Source organism: Pan paniscus, chromosome 1 (assembly GCF_029289425.2).
Source record: "Pan paniscus chromosome 1, NHGRI_mPanPan1-v2.0_pri, whole genome shotgun sequence".
Classification (NCBI taxonomy): Eukaryota; Metazoa; Chordata; class Mammalia; order Primates; family Hominidae; genus Pan; species Pan paniscus.
The window spans coordinates 9,663,739-9,683,273 of NC_073249.2; the positions used below are offsets into that span (position 1 = coordinate 9,663,739).

Here is a 19,535-nt window from a genome sequence, read left to right on the forward strand (position 1 = left end):
TCGTCTTAACTTTGGATAACCTGATGACAATGTGCCTAAGTGAAGATCCTTTTGCAGCTTTCTACCTCCTGATGGTCGTGGTGGTGGCACCGAGTTCAAGAAGAGCACATGGGATGAGAAACATTGTTGAATCTCTCTTTATAAAATATAATCTTTTACTGAGCCTTGAACAATCAAGTGCCAGTCAACCTTTCCAAGTTTAACTCCAACCTCCAAGCTATTTAAAACTACTTCTTGTAATCTTGCTTATCTCAACAGTCTTTTCTTTGCCTAACATACAGTAAGTGTTCAATATGTGCTTACTGAATTAATAAGGTCATAAACAGCTCCTCTCTCTGCCTGAAATATCTTTTTACACCTATTTTCAAATACTATCCCCTGTGAAAGCCCAGTTCTGACCCTCCTGTTGGAAATATTCTCCCAGGCTGAATAACATTCCTTTCTCTGTACCTCCTTAAAGGCATGAAATAGCACCGAATGATCTCCTAAATCCAGAAGCCAAATCCCTTCTAAATCATGAAATCGTCAGAAGTAACCTATCAAGTTGAAGAAATTCACCCTTTATTTCTAGTAACTTACCAATATGCACTTCTACCTTTCAAAACTGAAAGATACCAGCCTTGAATGAAATTCAATTCAAACAGTTCTCAAGCATCTTCCACATTGCTCAACACTAACAAGATTATAAAAATTAAGGTTCCTTACTGCAAGAGTCTTTAATTTACTAGGAAAGGAGGACCTACATATAAGGAAGCACGCTAAATAAAAAGGAAGCATGCTAAATAAAACAGTTATAGCATACTATAAAGGAGGGGAAGATCAAACAAAGTAGGTCAGATGTATAACTGCATAGTAACTTGCAAATGCCCAGAATCTAGTACTCATTTATTAAAGTTTTATTAGCTAACTGTTCCGTAAAAGAATAAGGGAGAAACGATACATTTTAAACAAAAGTCTTAAAAATTAATTTACACACAAAAGTATATCAGGCTTTGCCAGACACCTACATTCCAGTTCATGATAGTAAGGTAATGTCCATTACAGCACTGATGAACAATTTATTAATCAGTAAGAGAGAGAGTTTTCTGCTAAGCTCTCAGAAAGTCTATACTTCATGGTTTATGTTTCCCTATTTTGCTTATTAATAAAGCAAAGTTGTGGTCTTCTGTAGATCCAACTGCCCTTGAGAACGCTTAGATTACACACACACAAAAAGATGTAGGATTCATTATCCAGAAATTTAATTTTATTGAAATCAAATTTACTTTTTATGAAATAAACCATTTTTTGCAAGTTATTTTTGCAATTACTAGGTTACTTTAAAAATAAATACAGTGATCATAAAACCCAAGAGTGCATGTGAGTAACACTCATATTCAATATGGTAGGTAATTTAAAACCTCTCAATCATAGACATCTTTACAAATTGAATTATTATTCACAGTAACAACTTGCAAGATTTTGTTTTAGTTCCATCAGGAAAATGCCTTGATATGTACTTATATATGATTAACAAAAAGTTGAATAAAGCAAATATATAATTCCTAAAATTGGTAATGCTCAATATCTGTCTTTGACTGTCAGTTCCGCTACTAGGACCTCAGTGTGGCTCCATTTGCAGCTCTAGGGCTGATATTCAGTTGTCATACATGGGTCTAGCCATAGCAACTGGTAAATTATTGTTAGTAAGTTACTGTTGTTATTATTTTAAGGGTTTATATTGGTTAATAAATAGCTGTTGATTTGCTCAGGTTTCATAATTGTTCTCTTGCTGCCCAGGTGCCCTGGTTCATATGCTGAGACATTGTATAACTTTCCCCCTGGAGATCTAATGAGTGACATGGCAGATCCCTGCCCCCTAGCCATGACCACTCCGATTTGTTGCTGCCTGTACTGTCTTAATTGTTTTAAATAATTTTCACATCACCCATACTCAGTTTCTCCTTCTGATCTTCTCAAATTATTGGCAATGGCCTCATTCCTTACCAGGTTTCACCACTGTTAGTCTTCCCTGGCTTTATACTTCATTTTACCTCTCTTTTATCACCTCTGTGAAATAGAGAGGAGGCAGGAAAGAAACGAAAGCATAAAAAGTGAGTACAGATCTCTCAACCTTTCCTTATTCTTTCAAGAGAGTAACTTGCAGATAAGGAAAGGAAGATCTTGGAACAGATAGTATGATCTACTTCTACTTCATCCAAGTAACGTACTGGGGAAACAGATTGCTTATGAGCCAGCAAAAGAGTGAGAACATGAAAGAAGCACAAAGAGAGACATGAAACCAACATCCTCAGTGTGGTATGGGGCTCAGTGACCCCCAATCTCTGGTGCTGTGCTGCCCCGTCACCCTCTGCCATTATTACTCTTCATGAAAAATTGCTTACTAATGTACTTAATTGATTTACTTTTTCTTTCCAAAGCCAATTAAGCTTGAATGAATATTAATCAATCTTTTTACAGTCTCTGAAGAGCACTGAATAAAATGAAGAGTAATTTCAAAATCAGGATGTGGGGTGCCTAACCCAAATGATAAAAAGAAAGGCCATGCTAATCCTTACCATCCACCAGCAACGATCTTCCAAAAATGCTGTCCCTTTTTGGCATTCCTTAAAATAACATGTCTCTCTAAATTTACTTTCCAGAAACATAGTTCTGGTTACTATTTTCAATAGATCCTACTTGGGAATATCAATGCAACTGTATTTTCTGGGTCTGTCTAGTTAATTTACCATGCATCCAACCTAAAATACTTCTTACTATAAGCATAAGAGGTCTAGTTTAGCATCTGTGTATGCATATACACATAGGAGGACTGGCTGGGAAAGTGAGATTTCCAAAGGCAATTGTTGAGGTAGGGAAATGCATTTGGTAGCAGCTCTCCTCAGCAGAGAACATCATACATGCAACCAAACAGGACCCTGACTGCAGAAAGTTAAAAACAACAAAATTCTTTTTAAAAACCTTCAGACTGTATACATATGGTATACACATTAAACTTGTATAAAGTTACGTTCAAAATATATCATCCATGTTGGAGAAGTACAAGATATCAGTACAAGAAATTGCCTAAGATTAGTTCCTGGTATAATCTGGAGATGAATGAGACAAAGGTTGTCATTGGAGATACAACCGTATAATATATATAATTATACACACATACACACACACACACACTAGAATTACTAGCATACACTAGATATTTCCTGTATAAATAGGTAGATGATAGATATTATATCAGTTATTGTACAATTATCTTCTTCAGTCTTTAAAATAATCTGCAAGATAGATATTATATATATTTAACAAATGAGGAAACTTGGGATTACAGAGATTAAATAAACTCATAAAACTGGCAAGTATAGGAGTGGAATTTTACAGAGGCGATTGGTTTAGCCTCTCCAAATCTTGATTTTTTTGCATGTAAAATGGGGTTCATAATATCCATCCAGTGGCCAGTTTCTGCCAGACTATACTCAGATGATACCATTATGCCATTTTCATCTGGTTTGCCCCCTCAATCATTTCTGCATCTATATGTTCAAGAAAAAAAGAAATAAATAGAGAGACATCAGCCAATAAGGAGTGGTAAAAGTATTATTTTAGATAAACCAATGAAAGAGACTGACTGTCCTCAGGTTTCAACATAGCACAGACTTAAGCTTTAGATACCAGGAACAGAGAAGTTGCTACAGAATTCCTGGTCCCTCTGGCCTCCCAATGATAGTAGGTATGCTTTCTACCCCTTTGCCCCTGTAATTCTAGTTACTTTATAGGCTGCTAAAAGTAGGGAGAAGGAAATACGAAATGAATTCTAGAAAAGAGTACGCTTGCCTTTGAATAGAAGAAAGAAAATCAAGATGGGGTGTGCAGGAATGAACAATAACAGTAATAATAACTAATATATATTGAGTGCTTACTAAACACTGGAAACTTTATAGGGATTTGATGATTTCTTCCTCACAATAGCAATTGTTATTACCATCCCCATTCTATAAGGGGAAAGCCAAGCTGACTGTTTTAAGTAACTAGGGTGAGATCTCACAGCTGGTGAGGAGCAGGACCCTGTTCAAAGAGAGGAAGGCTGGCTCTCAAATGTGAACTACCTGGGCTTAGGCCACACCCGATCTCCATTCCACTGTAACTTCAGAGAGCATAAATCCCACTGCAGTATAGGTCTGAAGAAGTAAACAGAAGCATTTTAGGGCTTAAACTGAGAGAGTGGCTCAAAGAAGAGGTAGCTGAATTTGCACTTGAAGGAGTGGAGAGAAGGACTGTAGGCTAAAAGGAAAGCTAATTAGAGGAAAGATAGATAAAGCAAGAGGTCCACATGCCAGCCTACTCTTTTGACATTGGCTTTTTGCCTAAGAGTTGGTGCTTTAATGTGGGGAAGACCCAAATGCCTACATGGATTTCAATGACCTCAATTCTAAGGATATTGGTGTGACCCTCCTTTTTGTGGGTTTCACAACTGATGGAAACAATTACAATATTCGAAGCAACCAAACACTTGAACCCTGTACTCAATATGTGAATTTTGAAAAGTTGTAAGCATAGAGTTCAAGAATTTCATTTTCCATTGGAATAAAAGCTGGGATATGAGGAAGGGACTGTCTTAGTACAGTCAGAAATGTACAACAGAGTGCTGAAAAATGTTAAAGAATTCTTCAATACAAGGATGACTGGAAAGGAAGACCCAAAGGAACAAGGTCAAATATATCATTTTTTTCTTATGGAAGAATGATTCTCCAGAGGGAGAAAGAGATGAAGTATATACACCATGGAATACTATGCAGCCATAAAAAGGAATGAGGTCATGTCCTTTTCAGGGACATGGATGAAGCTGGAAGCCATTATCCTCAGCAAACTAATGCAGGAACAGAAAACCAAACACACATGTTCTCACTTGTAAGTGGGAGCTGAACAATGAGAATACATGGACACAGGGAGGGGAACATCACACACTGGGGCCTATCAGGGAAGGCTGGGTTGGGGAGAGCATTAGGGAAAAGAACTAATGCATGCTGGGCTTAATACCTAGATGATGGGTTGATAGGTGCAGCAAACCACCAGGGCATATATTCAACTATGCAATAGACCTGCACATCTTGCACATGTATTCTGGAACATAAAAAATAAATAAAAAATAAAAGCAAGCCATGTGTAAAAAAAAAAGTCTGAACTATATACACATTTTTGCTAAGTTGTTTAGGTTTAGGTGTTTTTTATGTACGTATCTTCAGACATATATTCAATATTAAGTTGTCTACTGAAGTGCACATAGTGCGGATTTGAGGTAGGAGATTGGTAGGACTTGTTTTTTGGTCACAACCCTGCTGACCAAAACAGGATTTGGTCCCTAGGCAATGAAGTGAAGAAATAAAATTGTCAGGAACCAGCAGATGGCAATGAAAGCCATCCCTAGCTGCTCTCATTGCTCTTTAGCATAAAACATTCCCACTAGCATCATGGCAGTTTACAAATACCATAGCAACAACCAGGAAGTTATCACCCCATTCCACAGCCATGACCCAGAAGTTGCCACTTCTTTCCTAGAAAGTTCTAAATAATGCATCCCTCAATTTGAATTAACCTGCCTTTGAATTTACATGTAATTAAAAATGAATATAAGTAAGTATAAATACAGTTGCCAAGAGCCCATACATTACCAAATCTGGGCACATTGCCTGTGAGTTAGCCCTGTTCTGCAAGGAGTAGTAATGTTCAATAAAAGATTGCTGTCTCATATTACTGGCTCACCCTTGAATTCTTTCCTGGTGAATTCTTTCCTGTGTAAAGCCAAGAACCCTCCTGGGCTAAGCCCCAATTTTGAGACCTGCCTTTCCTGCATCAGGTTCAACTGGGCAGAAGTATAGTTTTACCATTTGTATATAGTTTGTATTTAAGAACTATTGGGCATTAATAAAAAGCAGTGCTTTGACAAGCTGCCTTCAACTGAGCATCAATAATGCCTAGGGTCTGAATTCTCATTCTTCCTTATAGGTAGTTCCAAGTAGGGGATTTTAATTTTCTGCTCAGTCAGAGCCTACTAATTAAACACAAAACTCTTGCTTTTATCAGCCTTACTGCTTTTGATATCCCTATTGTGTGCTTGGCAGCCTATGCAATATGTTTTAATACTATTATTTTTAAAAAGTTTTCAAGAAACAATATAAATAAATGTTCATCTCATAAATATGCGATAAGAACATCTTCCCACAATTAATTTAGCAAAAATATTTTTAGTAAAGGATGTATAATTTTTTAGAAAAGTTCATCTGATAGAGTTTTGATAAAAAGTGGCAACCTGCCAAGTGAAGCCTGGTCTATTGTGTCTAGTTTAGCAACAAAACACACAGTTCTTCTAATAGGAAACTAGGATCTTCCAGATAGATCCTGGAGACCTGCCTGAGAACAGTTATTGGTCAACCTGTGTGAATCTACATGAAAGGTACTAATATATCAGCAATGAATAACTTCACCAATTGTATATTTCTAGTATTTAATCATATTAAAAGAAACAATTCCTCAGAGCATTTTGCTTTTAATATTAGTTTTTTCCTTGCAAAAATCTTTCCCTTACTGGAAAAATACTAAATCTGTGGCCTAACTTCAGTTCAGCTACAGTCTTAAGCTGTGCAAGTTTATTGATGTTTTTGAATCTCAGTTACTTCACCTGTAAATGGAGGAACTTGCAATGCTAAGCTGTCAGGATTATTACATTTCTTAAGCAGTATAATATTGAAGTGTTAGTCTTCTCAGATGAATTTTGGACAATTGAAGAGTAAGACAAAAGAATCAGCCTATGAAAGCCTTGATCACTCTGAGTACTGATGAAAATTGGCCTGGAGAATGGGTAGACGGAGATCGATTTCACTTACCTTGTTGCAGGCAGCAATGGACTGGGTAGGTTCCCTCTGCCAGGGCAATGGTTTACACCTAAGTTCAGAGCCTGGCCCAAAGCAGCAAAGTCCTTCTTTCTGCAGACAGAGAAAAAAGACGGTCCCTCAGCAGAGCATGCAAGGTTATTCTGCTCACATTTCTTATCAGCTGAGTTCGTCCTCAGCTGAGTGTGTGGGAAGAGTGAGAGAGTACAGTAAGGCCAGGAATGTTGGGGTAAAAGTGTCTCCCAGGAAATCAGGAATAGGGAAGAAACATTTTCCTCTGTTTCCCGCCATATCCACTAGGAGGAAGGAGGACCAGTGTTTAGATGAGTGGGTAAGTCCTATTTAGATAAAGCACACTTTTGCATGGAAGCTAAAATGTTTCCTTTGCCATGAAGGCTCTCTGCGAGCAATGAAGCATAGGTATAATAAAGATACTTCAAAGGTACCAGAAGTTGAGTTTAATATCTTACAAAATCTACCTACTATGGGAAGAAAGGGGTCATAACAGAGAATGTGGGAAAAGTTTTCAAAGGAGAAGAGCAAGAAGTTAATGAGGAAAGACAGAGCTCTCTAGGTAGGTAGGTAGGTATCTGCTGACTTTTTGGAAGTAAAGAGCAATATTGCTGGATGGCTAGAAACATATACTTAGCCAGGGCTCAAGTTCTTGTTCTGTACTTACTAGCTATGTGTGTGTGCTTCCACAAGTTATTTGACATCTTAATATCTTTGAGAGTTAGTTTCCCCATGGCCAAAATGGATCATTACACATTTTACGTCATACAGCCAACTTGTGAATTAAATAAATTAATACACATCATACACTGGGATTAGTGTCTGGCCCATAGGAGTGTGTGAGTGTTAACTAATATTTGATGTTGTACTTGCTTCACAACAACTACTCTGAGCTCCCCTGCATGTGGCTTTCAAAACAACCCAGAAGGGTTTAGAAGGCAAAGAATAAGATTGAGTTTAAAAAGCAATAGAAACAGCACTGTTGATTGGAATGTAAATTATTACAGCCATTGCAAAAAACAGCATGGAGTTTTCTCAAAAAAACTAAAAATAGAACTACCATATGATCCAGCAATCCCACTATGGGCCACATATCCAGAGGAAATGAAGTCAGTATGTCCGAGAGACATCTGCCCTCCTATGCTTATTGTGGCACTATTCACAATAGCCAAGATATAGAATCCACGTAATTGTCTAACAGTGCGTGAAGGGCTACAGAAAATGTGGTATATATAATGGAATACTATCTAGCCATGAAAAGGAATAAAATTCTGTCATTCATGGCAACATGGAGCTTGGAGAAGATTATGTTAAGTAAAATAAGCCAAGCACAGAGACATAAACACCACATGCTGTCATTCATATGTGGGAGCTAATAAAGTTAATCTCTTAGACCTATAGAATAGAACAGTGGTTACTGAAGGCTGGGAGGGGTAGTGGGTGGGAAGATAGCCAGAGGTTGGTTAATAGATATAAAAGTGCAGCTAGATAGGAAGAATAAGTTCTAGTGTTCTACAGCACTATAGGGTGACTATAATAAAACAATTTATTGTATATTTTTACGTAGCTAGAAGAGCAGATCTGGAATGTTCTCAACACAAAGACATGATAATGTCTGATGTGATGGAAATGCTAATGTGGACAGATGGATGTGGGCATTACACATTGTATAAATGTATGGAAATATCACACTGTATCCCACTAATATGTATAATTATGATGTGTGAATTAAAAACAATAATAATGGGTCAGGAGCCACAGCTCATGCCTGTAATCCCAGCACCTTGGGAGGCCAAGGGGAGAAATCACTTGAGCCCAGGAGTTTGAGACCAGCCTGGGCAACACGGCACAACCCCGTGTCAACAAAAAATATAATAATTAGCCCAGAATGGTGGTGCACATCTGTAGTCCCAGCTACTTGGGAGGCTGAAGTGGAAGTCAGCCCTGGAAGAATGAGGCTGCAGCGAGCTGTGATGGCACCACTGCACTCCAGCCTAGGTGACAGAGTAAGACCCTGTCTCAAATAAATATAAAATAAATAAATAATAAATACAAAATTAACTGAGCTTGGTGGTACATGCCTGGGGTCCCAGCTACCCAGGTAGCTGAGGCCAAAGGATTACTTGAGGCCAGTAGTTCCAGACTGCAATGAGCTATGATTGCGCTACTGACTGGGAGATAGAGTAAGACCCCATCTCAAAAAATAAATAGTAATAATAATAATACTAATAAAAGAAACAGAACGTATTCAATTCAAGAGATATTTACTAATCATCAGGTCTTGTGCTTGATACTGCAAGTGTAACAGTCCTTATTTCTGAGAAGCCTCTACTTCTAATAGAGACAGACCAGTGAACAGACCATTACAGAGAAGGAGGATCTCAAGGTCTCTTCCACTGAGACTTGACCTTTGTTTGCTCCTTTCACTTATTTCATAAATAAATTTAGAAACATTGTAACATGACTAGATCTTTCAGCCAAAGAACACTCTTCAGCAGTGCTTAACATATACACAACTGCCACATGTACATAATACATTCATTTACTCCTGAAGTCACACAAATGAAAACCAGAACTGCCAACTTTGAAGTCACAACCAATCATGAATCAATGAAGCAGCAAAAGAAATATTACTTTTAGCTAACATTATTGAGCACTTACTATGTACTCGTACTAAATAGTATGCAACATTTGTTTATGTCCTTAAGCCTCCAAACTACCCTACGATACAATTATTTTCATATTTGCAGAGAGACTAGATAACTTGCTGAAGTTCCCACAGTGAGTAGGGGAAGAGCCAGGACCTGAATCCAGGTAGTCTATTGTTAACATCTGCTCTCTTTAGCACTACCCTCTACTGCATGGGAAGAGGTGAGAACAGATTATTTTTTCCTCCTTCTTCCATATACCTATCCAGAAACAAAGCCAGAACAATCCACCACCACTTATCAACAAAAGATTTCCATAAGTTCTGGATACATGTATCAGAACATGAATATATCGTACACTAGTTCCTCGAATTTAAGAAAATGGAACAATAAAGTAAATGGCCTAATTGCAAGTTATTTTTGGTAACAATGGCCATATATGTCCCCAAGATATTCTTAAAGCCCCCCAAAATAGCAAAAAACATAAAGTTTCACTAACTAATCATCTATGACTGATATAAATAGATGATCAGCTCACTGAAGGCAAAAGCTATCCTGTTCCTCTACCTAACTCATGCCTTCCACAAGATAGGTATTGAAACCTTGTTGAAAATGTGTAAAGGGTTAGATGACATTCATTACAGCTATGTAAGTGATACCAAGAATGAGAAACGAAGTTGTTCCTAACTGACCCCCAATTTTTTTTTTTGAGACAGAGTCTCACTCTGTTGCCCAGGCTGGAGTGCAATGGCGCGATCTCAGCTCACTTGTAACCTCTGCCTCCCAGGTTCAAGTGATTCTCCTGCCTCAGCCTCCTGAGTAGCTGGGATTACAGGCATGTGTCCCCACGCCCGGCTAATTTTTATATTTTTAGTAGAGACAGGGTTTCACCATGTTGGTCAGGCTGGTTTCGAACTCCTAACCTCATGATCTGCCTGCCTTGGCCTCCCAAACTGCTGGGATTACAGGCGTGAGCCACCGCGCCTGGCCCCCAAATTTTTTCTTACACAAAAAGAAAGACTTGCAATTTTTATCCTGCCTTTCTCTAGCTGCAGAAGATTGAGGAGAAGTTTGAAAATCCTTATTTGTAACCAGATTTTTATTACAAAAGTAGCATATAAATATAACTGAAAATATATGGACAGATATAAATTTCAAACCTTCCCAAACGTTCTCCTAACCTATTTTCTAGAAGTAACTACTGACATTAGTTTCTCAACAATTCTTATGGAATTTTATGCATACAAAATGCCTAACAATTTATACAGGGGAAATTGTAACTTAAGTACAGTATATGCTGTACTTTCTTCCCTTTACATTGTGAAGATTGTCTTATACCTGTATCAACATCTACAAAACCATCTAATTCCTTTTTTTTGTTGTTGTTGTTGTTTTTTGAGGAGTCTCGCTCTGTCATCCAGGCTGGAGTGCAGTGGCGGGATCTCGGCTCACTGCAAGCTCTGCTTTCCAGGTTCACACCGTTCTCCTGCCTCAGCCTCTCAAGTAGCTGGGACTACAGGCGCCTGCCACCACACACAGCTAATTTTTTGTATTTTTAGTAGAGACGGAGTTTCACTTTGTTAGCCAGGATGGTCTCGATTTCCTGACCTGATGATCTGCCCGCCTCGGCTTCCCAAAGTGCTGGGATTACAGGCCTGTGCCACCCGCGCCTGGCCCATCTAATTCCTTTTTAATTGCTTTGATTCCACAATAGAGATTTACTATAATTCAGTTGGTCCTCTACTAATGAACATTCTGGTTGTGTCCACTGTAATAATACCTTCTGTACCTCTGCTAATACATAAGTAGGAAATCATTCCAGGAGGGGAATTTGACTTTTAGGAGGAGTTAAAGGTTATGTACATTTCATAAATACTTTTAAGCATGTATGTATGTTGGTAGATTCTTTATGTGGCATCTTGCATGTTAGTATGTTGGTAGGCAATTAGCCAAATGCCTACCCATGAGTTTGCACCAATTTACACTCTCACAAAGAGACTATGAGAGGACCCATTTACCAACACCCTTAGTATACTGGGCATTAACAAACTTGTTGATTTGCAAATCAGTGTGTCTTATTTTAATATTCATGTCTTTATTGAGTCACGTGATTGAGTTTTACATGATTACTGACTATTCCTTTAAATGTGAACTGTTTATTGCCTAATTTTCTATTGGGTAGTTTGTATTTATCTTTCTTTTAAGGATATTTTTCCTTTTTTGTCTTTGCGTTTTGTTTTTTTTTTGCAAATATTACCCAAGCATATTTTTGTCATTTGACTTTGTATTTGTAGTAGCACAGCTTTTTTTCTATAAAAAGCAATACAATTTTTCCCTTAGACATGAAGATTTATACATTTGATATGATTGAAAAAAAATGATACTATCTTGGATTCATTTTCTTATTATCCTTGTAAGCACTTCAACATTTTATTGTTATCTTGATTGGAATTGCAATGTAGACATAAAGAATTGACATTTTCACAATACCAAATCTCCCTATCTAAAAACTTGCCATTGTATTGCCAAAGATTCAGCTATTTTTTTAATCTCACAGTGAAGTCTGAAGTGTTTGGTTTTTTTACATGTTTCTGACTGAACTTCTCCTAGGTATTCTATACTTTTTGTTGCTATTGTACATGGAGGCTTTTCTCCCAAAATCTAAGTGTTAATTTCCTGTGTACCTTAAAACTACTAAATTCTGAACAACAATTTTTTTAAGTAGACCATGCACTAAATTCTACTCTGTTTTTCATTTATTTTCAAGGGGTTTTCTGGTTTACTGAAGACTATATTATCTGAAAATAATGATAATATTATACTAAATTTGAAAAACGAATAATATTTTTATTAGGGGTTTCAATGTACCTATCATGCACAAAAATCCTAAAAATAGCTTTGTCTTGTCTCACTTTAATGTCTTAAACAAGGGACTTTTCCTCCATCTATTTGAATCTACTGACTTCACAAAATTCTACCTATTTTGGCTATACTTTTCTATATCGAGTTTCATATGCGAGTGGAAGAAAGAATAGCATAAATATAACAAGAATTTAATATGTTCTGCATCAGCTTTTATTGCTTCTCTCAATAAGTTCTATCTAGAAATTGGAATTGCAATAAATGTCAAAATCTAGGAAATTCAGTGACATATAGCAAATGGTTCTTCATATTTTCATTCAATCAGTATTACTGAATGCGAGGATATAAAGATGAATAACATTTGGCCCCATCCAGGAAATTGTCACCTTTAAGAAGGTAACCTTTCCATTACCGTACGCAGCAGTAGAGGGCAGTGCCACAGGTAATCAGAAACAAAGTTTCTGGTGATGGTGATGAGGAAGCATCAGAGAGCAGAAAGTTCAGGAACACAGAGGTAGGGGAAGATATTCTAAATCAGGGGTTGGTAAACTACAGCTTATTAGCCACCTGTTTTGTAAATAAAGTTTTATTAGAACACAATCACACTCTTTCATTTACCTGGTTTGGCTACTTTCACATTACAACCACAGAGGTGAGTAGCTGCAAGAGAGGTCATATGGCCTGCAGAACCTAAAATATTTACTATTTGGTTCTTCAAATAAAGTTTGCCAATTCTGGTTCTAAATTGTGTCATGATCAAGTTCCCACAGACAGAAAAGAACTCAACATTTTCTATTGTTCTTGTGTGTATGGGCAGGCATCAGGGGATGATGGCTGAAAGTAAAAGGGACGGACACTGGATGGGGTTTGTGGCAGTACAAGTTGAGAGCTAAGAAAGAATGATCCCCTTGTCCCCAGAAGGCACTATGATAAATGAAGACCAAGCAAAGGACAGACCACAGCCAGAGTAAATCCTTGAACACTAGGCTAAACAGTTTAGGTTGCATCTGATAGCAAGAGAGATTTATAGATATTGCTAGAGGGCATGATCAATATAGAAACTGAGAATGACAAATCTGATATTCAAGCATTTGGAAAGAGAAACAGCAGGATGGGAACCCGTGTGTGGGGACGTGGCTTACAGTTTTGTTTCCCAAGCACTTTGTAAGGTGTCCAGCCTACAGTGAGCACACCAAATTTCTCTCCTGCAATGAGTAAAAACAGCAGAGCTATTGCATTAGTTCAGGAGTAAGTTAATGAGAGTACCCCTAGGTAAGTGCTTGGTGGAGACAGAAAGGGAAAACTAATTTTGAGACAATTATAAAGAAACAATATAGACCGTACCTACCAATACTAAAGAATTTGAAAATAACATTACAAGGAGTATGGCAGATCACCGACTGACAGAAAACATTAGGTGGAAGAGCAGTCTTCTAGTGTTGACAGGGTACTCAGTTTAGCATTGTGGAGGTCAAGTTCTAGGAGAAAGCAAAAGGGCTCACTGAAAATTTACATCACGCAGTGGCAAATACAGAGCTAGAGAGGGTTCAAGGCAAAAATCTAAGTAAGGAAATCTCACAGGTGACATAACATGTTTTGGGGAGGCAATCTTTAAGATCAGGAGATTTCAAGTGAAAACCTTTTGCCTTCTTTCTCTTAAAATAATAGGGAGCCAGGTGTGGTGGCTCATGCCTGTAATCCCACCACTTTGAAAGGCCAAGGAGGAACGCTTAAGGCCCGGAGTTCGAGACTAGCCTGGGCAATACAGCGAGACCCTCATCTCTACAAACATTTAAAAAATTAGCCAGATGGTGGTATGTGCCTGTAGCCCCAGCTACTTGGGAGGATTGCTTGAGCCCAGAAAGCTGAGGCTGCAGTGAGTCATGATTGCACCACTGTACTCCAACCTGGGTAACAGAGAAAGACCCTGTCTCAATAATAATAATAATAAGATTTTGCCAATATTGTACCCTGTTCATGTGTGATGCTGACAATCATGAGCTGAGTAGGGTCTCCCCTTTGGGATGGCTGGATTCCCAGTGTGCCACAGCCCCCACCGTCCCCTGATGCCTTCCCAACACTGAAGCCAAGTGTCATTTGCAATTTATCATTGAGCTGGAATTTACATTTTTCCTTAGTAGAGAAATAGTTTCTGTTCCCTCATCAAGATCATAATAAATAAGAGAAATGTTCAGCAAAAATCAACTTAACTTCAAGATCTCCATAAATATAGGGATATCCTGTCTTCCTCCATCCAACAAATTTAGACTGGTGAAAGTATAGGCTCATAAAAATGTATGAACTGGAGTTTACTTATAATATTTCCTGTTATATGAGAAGGTTTTATGTTATAGAGGCCTTTTTTATAAGATCCCTTTCAACTTTCCCCTTGCTTCCTCAGAGCACAGCTGCCCAAGGATAGAAGATGTACACGGTGTGTACTCTGTGCCACTGGCTCTGACATATGTCAATGTGGGATGTGAGTGCCCCTACACAATGCCCACCACTGTCCTGTTCCCATGTTTCACTTTATTTTTCAAAAATAATTTTTAGGGACAAGATTTGCTCTGTTGCCCAGACTGGAGTGCAGTGGTGCCATCATACCTCACTGCAGCCTCAAACTCCAGGGCTCAAGTGATCCTCCCACCTTAACCTCCTGAATAGCTGGGACAACAGTCACACACCACCACACCTAGCTGTTTCTTCCATTCTAATAACAGTGTTCTACACTGTTGGAGTTATATCCTGGTGATGTGGTTTGGATATTTTTCCCTCCAAATCTCATGTTCCAACGTAATTTCCAATGTTGGAGGTGGGGCCTGGTGGGAGGTACTTTATCATGGGGGCAGTACCCTCATGAATGGCTTATCACCATCCCCTTGGTGATGAGTGAATTCTCATTCAGTTAGTTCATGGGATACCTGGTTGTTTAAAAGAGTATGGCACCTCCTCTCTCTCTCTTGCTCCTGCTGTCACCAAGTGGTATGCCTGCTCTCGCTTCACCTTCCATCATGATTGTGAGCTTTCTCAGGCCCTCGCCAGAAGCTGAGCAGATGGTGGTGCCATGCTTGTACAGCCTGCAGAACTGTGAACGATTAAACCTCTTTTCTTTATAAATTACTCAGTCTCAGGTATTCAATTATAGAAACACAAGAAAGAACGAATACATCCAGAAACATTTTAAAATAAAGATCTTTTGGAGATCTTGAGGAAAAATTTCAAAGCTGAAAAGACTACATACTTACTTCGTTAATAGCATTATGTTTTTCAACAAAGTCCATTGTGGTTAAATTACTGTTTTCCTTCCTGTACAAAATAAGCTTCCAAGAGAAAGGTAGCCAAATTCATAACTGTGCTAGAAGGAGACAACAATATCCTAGTTGTGTATAATCCATACTTGCTGCAATATCAAATTATCATTTTATCCTATTTAAGGATACTCAGAAAGAGGAGCGGTTTGCCAACAACCTGGTTAAGTAGATGGGGAAGAGTCATAATTTGTCTCTACTTTATTAACACCACTTTCTGTTTACTTAGACTCTGTCTCTGAGGTGCTCAAATAATTTTTCAGACAGTATCCAATTAATCTCTAGCTATGTAGGTGGCAGCATTTCAGATTAAATTATCTCTCAGTCACTTCTTCATTAAAAAAGAAAAAAAGATGTCAAGCATATGACAAAGCATCTTGTCAAAATGATTTCACAGTTGAAAAAGCCTTGCAGAAGAAGGGCAAACTACTTCTAGTTGCTCCTGCAAACCCTCTCTTTGGAGGGACAACCATCTTAGGCTCCTTGAGCTCAACCTTATAGGGAAGTCCAATAGTGAACAGCCTCTTCCAGGACCGTACACAGGAAATGGAGAACCAAAACTGGGAATCCAAGAACAGCATGATTAGCTAATTTTACAGAAGCTACAGAAGAGCTGTTTGGAATTCCAATGAGAGCTTATGACAGTGAGAGCTTCTTAACAGTCTTCTACTGGGACAACACTTCTGAACCTCATCTTAGTAAATCTTTAATATCTTCCTGTACAATGAAGGTTAGAATAATTAGAATGTAGAAAATGTAGAAAGAATGTGAAGTAATTTTTTCAAACACTTTATCAAGACTGTTAATTAGGCTATTTTAAACTAGTGTCCTCAAATTATCCCTTTTCCCCTTCATATTTATTTCAGATGGTGATGGACCCAAACCAAAAAGCAACTCTAAAGAGATCCATTTGATTCAAATAGTGTCTTTTACAAACTCGATTGTGAAATCAGAAGCGAATAGCACGGTGGCTTTCTAGTGCAGGAGGAGGGAGAGCAAAATGCTTTAGAAGTATAAGAATACAGTAAAATATTAAAGGCATATCAAAATTTCTGAGGCATTTAGTTTCATATAAACAAAGATGAAATACCATAAATTCTTATCATATTATTCATTCAATCATTTGGCAAATATTTACTGACAGTCTACTAATTTCTAGCCACTAAGCTAGGTACCGGCCATAATGGATAAATATGAAAGATATGATACAAAACCATATGAAATTTACAGTCTAAGAAAGAACATAGACAAACCAGCCATTGCAATTCAGTGTAATAAGAGAATTCTACAGTTGAGAGCTAGGTAGGAGTAACCTAGGTATGGGAAGTCAGAGAAGGCTCCCTGGAGGCAGTGGTATATTAATAATCTGAGATACTAAGAGTGACTAGGGGTTAGGCCCGTGAACTGACAGTGAGGAGAAGAGTAGTGATGTGAGAGGTATTCTAGGCATTAAGGTTATCTTGTTTTTGCTGATGAAAGAAACTATAGCTCAACCAGAATATTTGGCTTTCCAAACACAGTCCTGTGACTTTGCAGAGTAGAAGCTTGAAAACTCTTTTGGTTTCCAGTCTTGTGGGTGCTTTTCTCCCCTAAAGAGCCACAGTGTTTCCCATCACAGTCGCATGTCCATGTGGACAGAAGTTTCAAAAAAAAGTCATGCAGAAAAGAGACATGATATATTCAACAGAAGTGTGTGAAAATGCTTGTTCTAAGAGTAAGCAGAGTGGCTCATAAAAGCATGTGGGTGTCTCTGGGCTGTTACTGTCATACCCGAGGCAGGGGCAGAAGTGCCAGCAGAGGAGAGAAAGGAAAAAACTAAGAAGTTGAGCAAGAACATAGGTGAGGTGTCTGGGAGAATATAAAAGAAGAGAAAATGAAAAAAATAAGCCTTTGTAATAGAAAAAAGAATTGTCTTCGAAACATGCTTCCAAAAAAATATAAATAAAAAAGAAGAAGAACTTCTTGCTGGATTAATCTTCCTAAAGCTATGAAGCTATGTTATGTTTGAAGTTCACCTTGTTCAAAAGTTATCAATCACTTCCCTCCACTCCACAGTACAGCACCACTTACTTTACCAGTTCATTATTTCCCCCAAAAGATTCTATTACTCCAACACATAGCTGTACTTTTCTCCCTCTCCATCTCTGTGGGTACCATTCTTGCTGCCTGTAGTGATATACCTTGTATCCCAGCCCCTAGAATAGCACTCATCCAGTAATTAGCTGTTCAAATATCATCTCCCACACTACATGTTATTCTAAGCCATCCTACTTACTTCTGTGTTTGTCTCTTTTACCAATAGTTCAATGAAATTTCGCTCTTCAACATGACCAACGTCCTTTTAATTGAAAGTTCAACAAATATTAGTGCCTACCTATCAGGGAATTGTGCAAGTTCAAAGAAAAGAAAAACATAAAATATGACCTCTATCCCAATAAGTTCATATTGTAAATCCTCAAATTTTGTGCAATAAATCAGCAAAAGTATTTTTTATTTAAAAACTTGGATATTTTTACATTGAAAAAAGCCCTAGTATGTGGAAAAGTGCAAACAGTGCTAACGGAAAGTGAAGTAAAAAAAATATATAAAGTGCAGTAAAAAATCCCTAACTCACAAATTCTAAAATACGTCTTCCGAAATTCAAAATCTATTAGTAGTCTATACATATTGTTAAGAGATATTCTTTATGTGTGTATATCTGTTTATGTCTGTGCATAAAAGCATACATATATGTACATATGCATGTGGAAACATATAGGTTCCTATACTCAACCTGATTTTTTCCATTCAAAATTATATGTCATGAATATTGTTCCAGGTCATCACACTTACATGTATGTACCCCATTCTATTTAACAGCTGCCAAATTCCATTAAATGGAAACACTGTAATTTGTTAAAGTTTCCTATACATAAAATCGTTATTTTCTGTCTTCTGTTCATGTAAATAATGTTAAAATCTTATTTATGCATTTTAGTATACAAGGGAGCAAGAGCTAAAATCCTCACTCTGCAAGTTAGTGGCTGTAGAATATTGCCAAGTTACTTCACTCATCTGAGCCTTGGTTTGTTTTAATATTTAGGCTATTGGCCAGGCACAGTGGCTCATGCCTGTAATCCCAGCACTTTGGGAGGCCGAGGCGGGCAGATCACAAGGTCAGGAGATCGAGACCATCCTGGCTAACACGGTAAAACTCTGTCTCTACTAAAAAAATACAAAAAATTAGCCAGGTGTGCTGGTGGGCACCTGTAGTCCCAGCTACTCAGGAGGCTGAAGCAGGAGAAAGGCATGAACCTGGGAGGCAGAGCTTGCAGTGAGCCAAGATCGTGCCACTGCACTCCAGCCTGGGTGACAGAGCTAGACTCCGTCTCAAAAAAAAAAAAAAAAAAAAAAATTGGGCTATTGTAGGATTACCTGAGTCAAAATGAATAAAGTTACATTTCGCATTACCTGCCACACAGGAGGTGCTCCAAAAATGGTATCTCTTATTTTTCCAGGACTTCATTAAGTATTACATAAGATACTGTTCATGTGCTATGAATCTCACAGTACACCATTATATACAATCTTTGCACAGGGCTTAAAAGATAGATAAATAAACATATATGTGTATTTCACAAAAAAAGTTCTTTGTTTTTACCTACATAATTACCCTTATTGTTGGTCATTTTTTTTCTCCATGTAGGAGCTTTTCATCGGGTGTAATTTTCTTTCAGCATAAATCACTTTCTTCAGTATTTCATCTTAGTGCAAGTTGGCTGTTGACAAATTATTTTAGCTTTTGTCTGCCTGAATATCTTATTTAATACTCATTTTTTCTA

General features: G+C 37.8%; 1 protein-coding gene across 9 annotated transcripts in view; it reads right to left on the minus strand.

Annotated features, from left to right (window-relative positions):
* The window catches only part of CHRM3 (cholinergic receptor muscarinic 3), a 523,502-nt gene that overhangs the window by 410,273 nt on the left and 93,694 nt on the right, over positions 1–19,535 (minus strand). For 6 of the 9 annotated variants that reach the window (XM_034949659.4, XM_014343347.6, XM_034949670.4 and 3 more), the window contains exon 2: positions 6,879–6,977. The exons of the other annotated variants lie outside the window; for them this stretch is intronic. The gene's annotated coding sequence lies outside the window, so the exon portion shown is untranslated. The remainder of the gene's footprint in view (positions 1–6,878; positions 6,978–19,535) is intronic. 9 annotated transcript variants of the gene reach the window in all.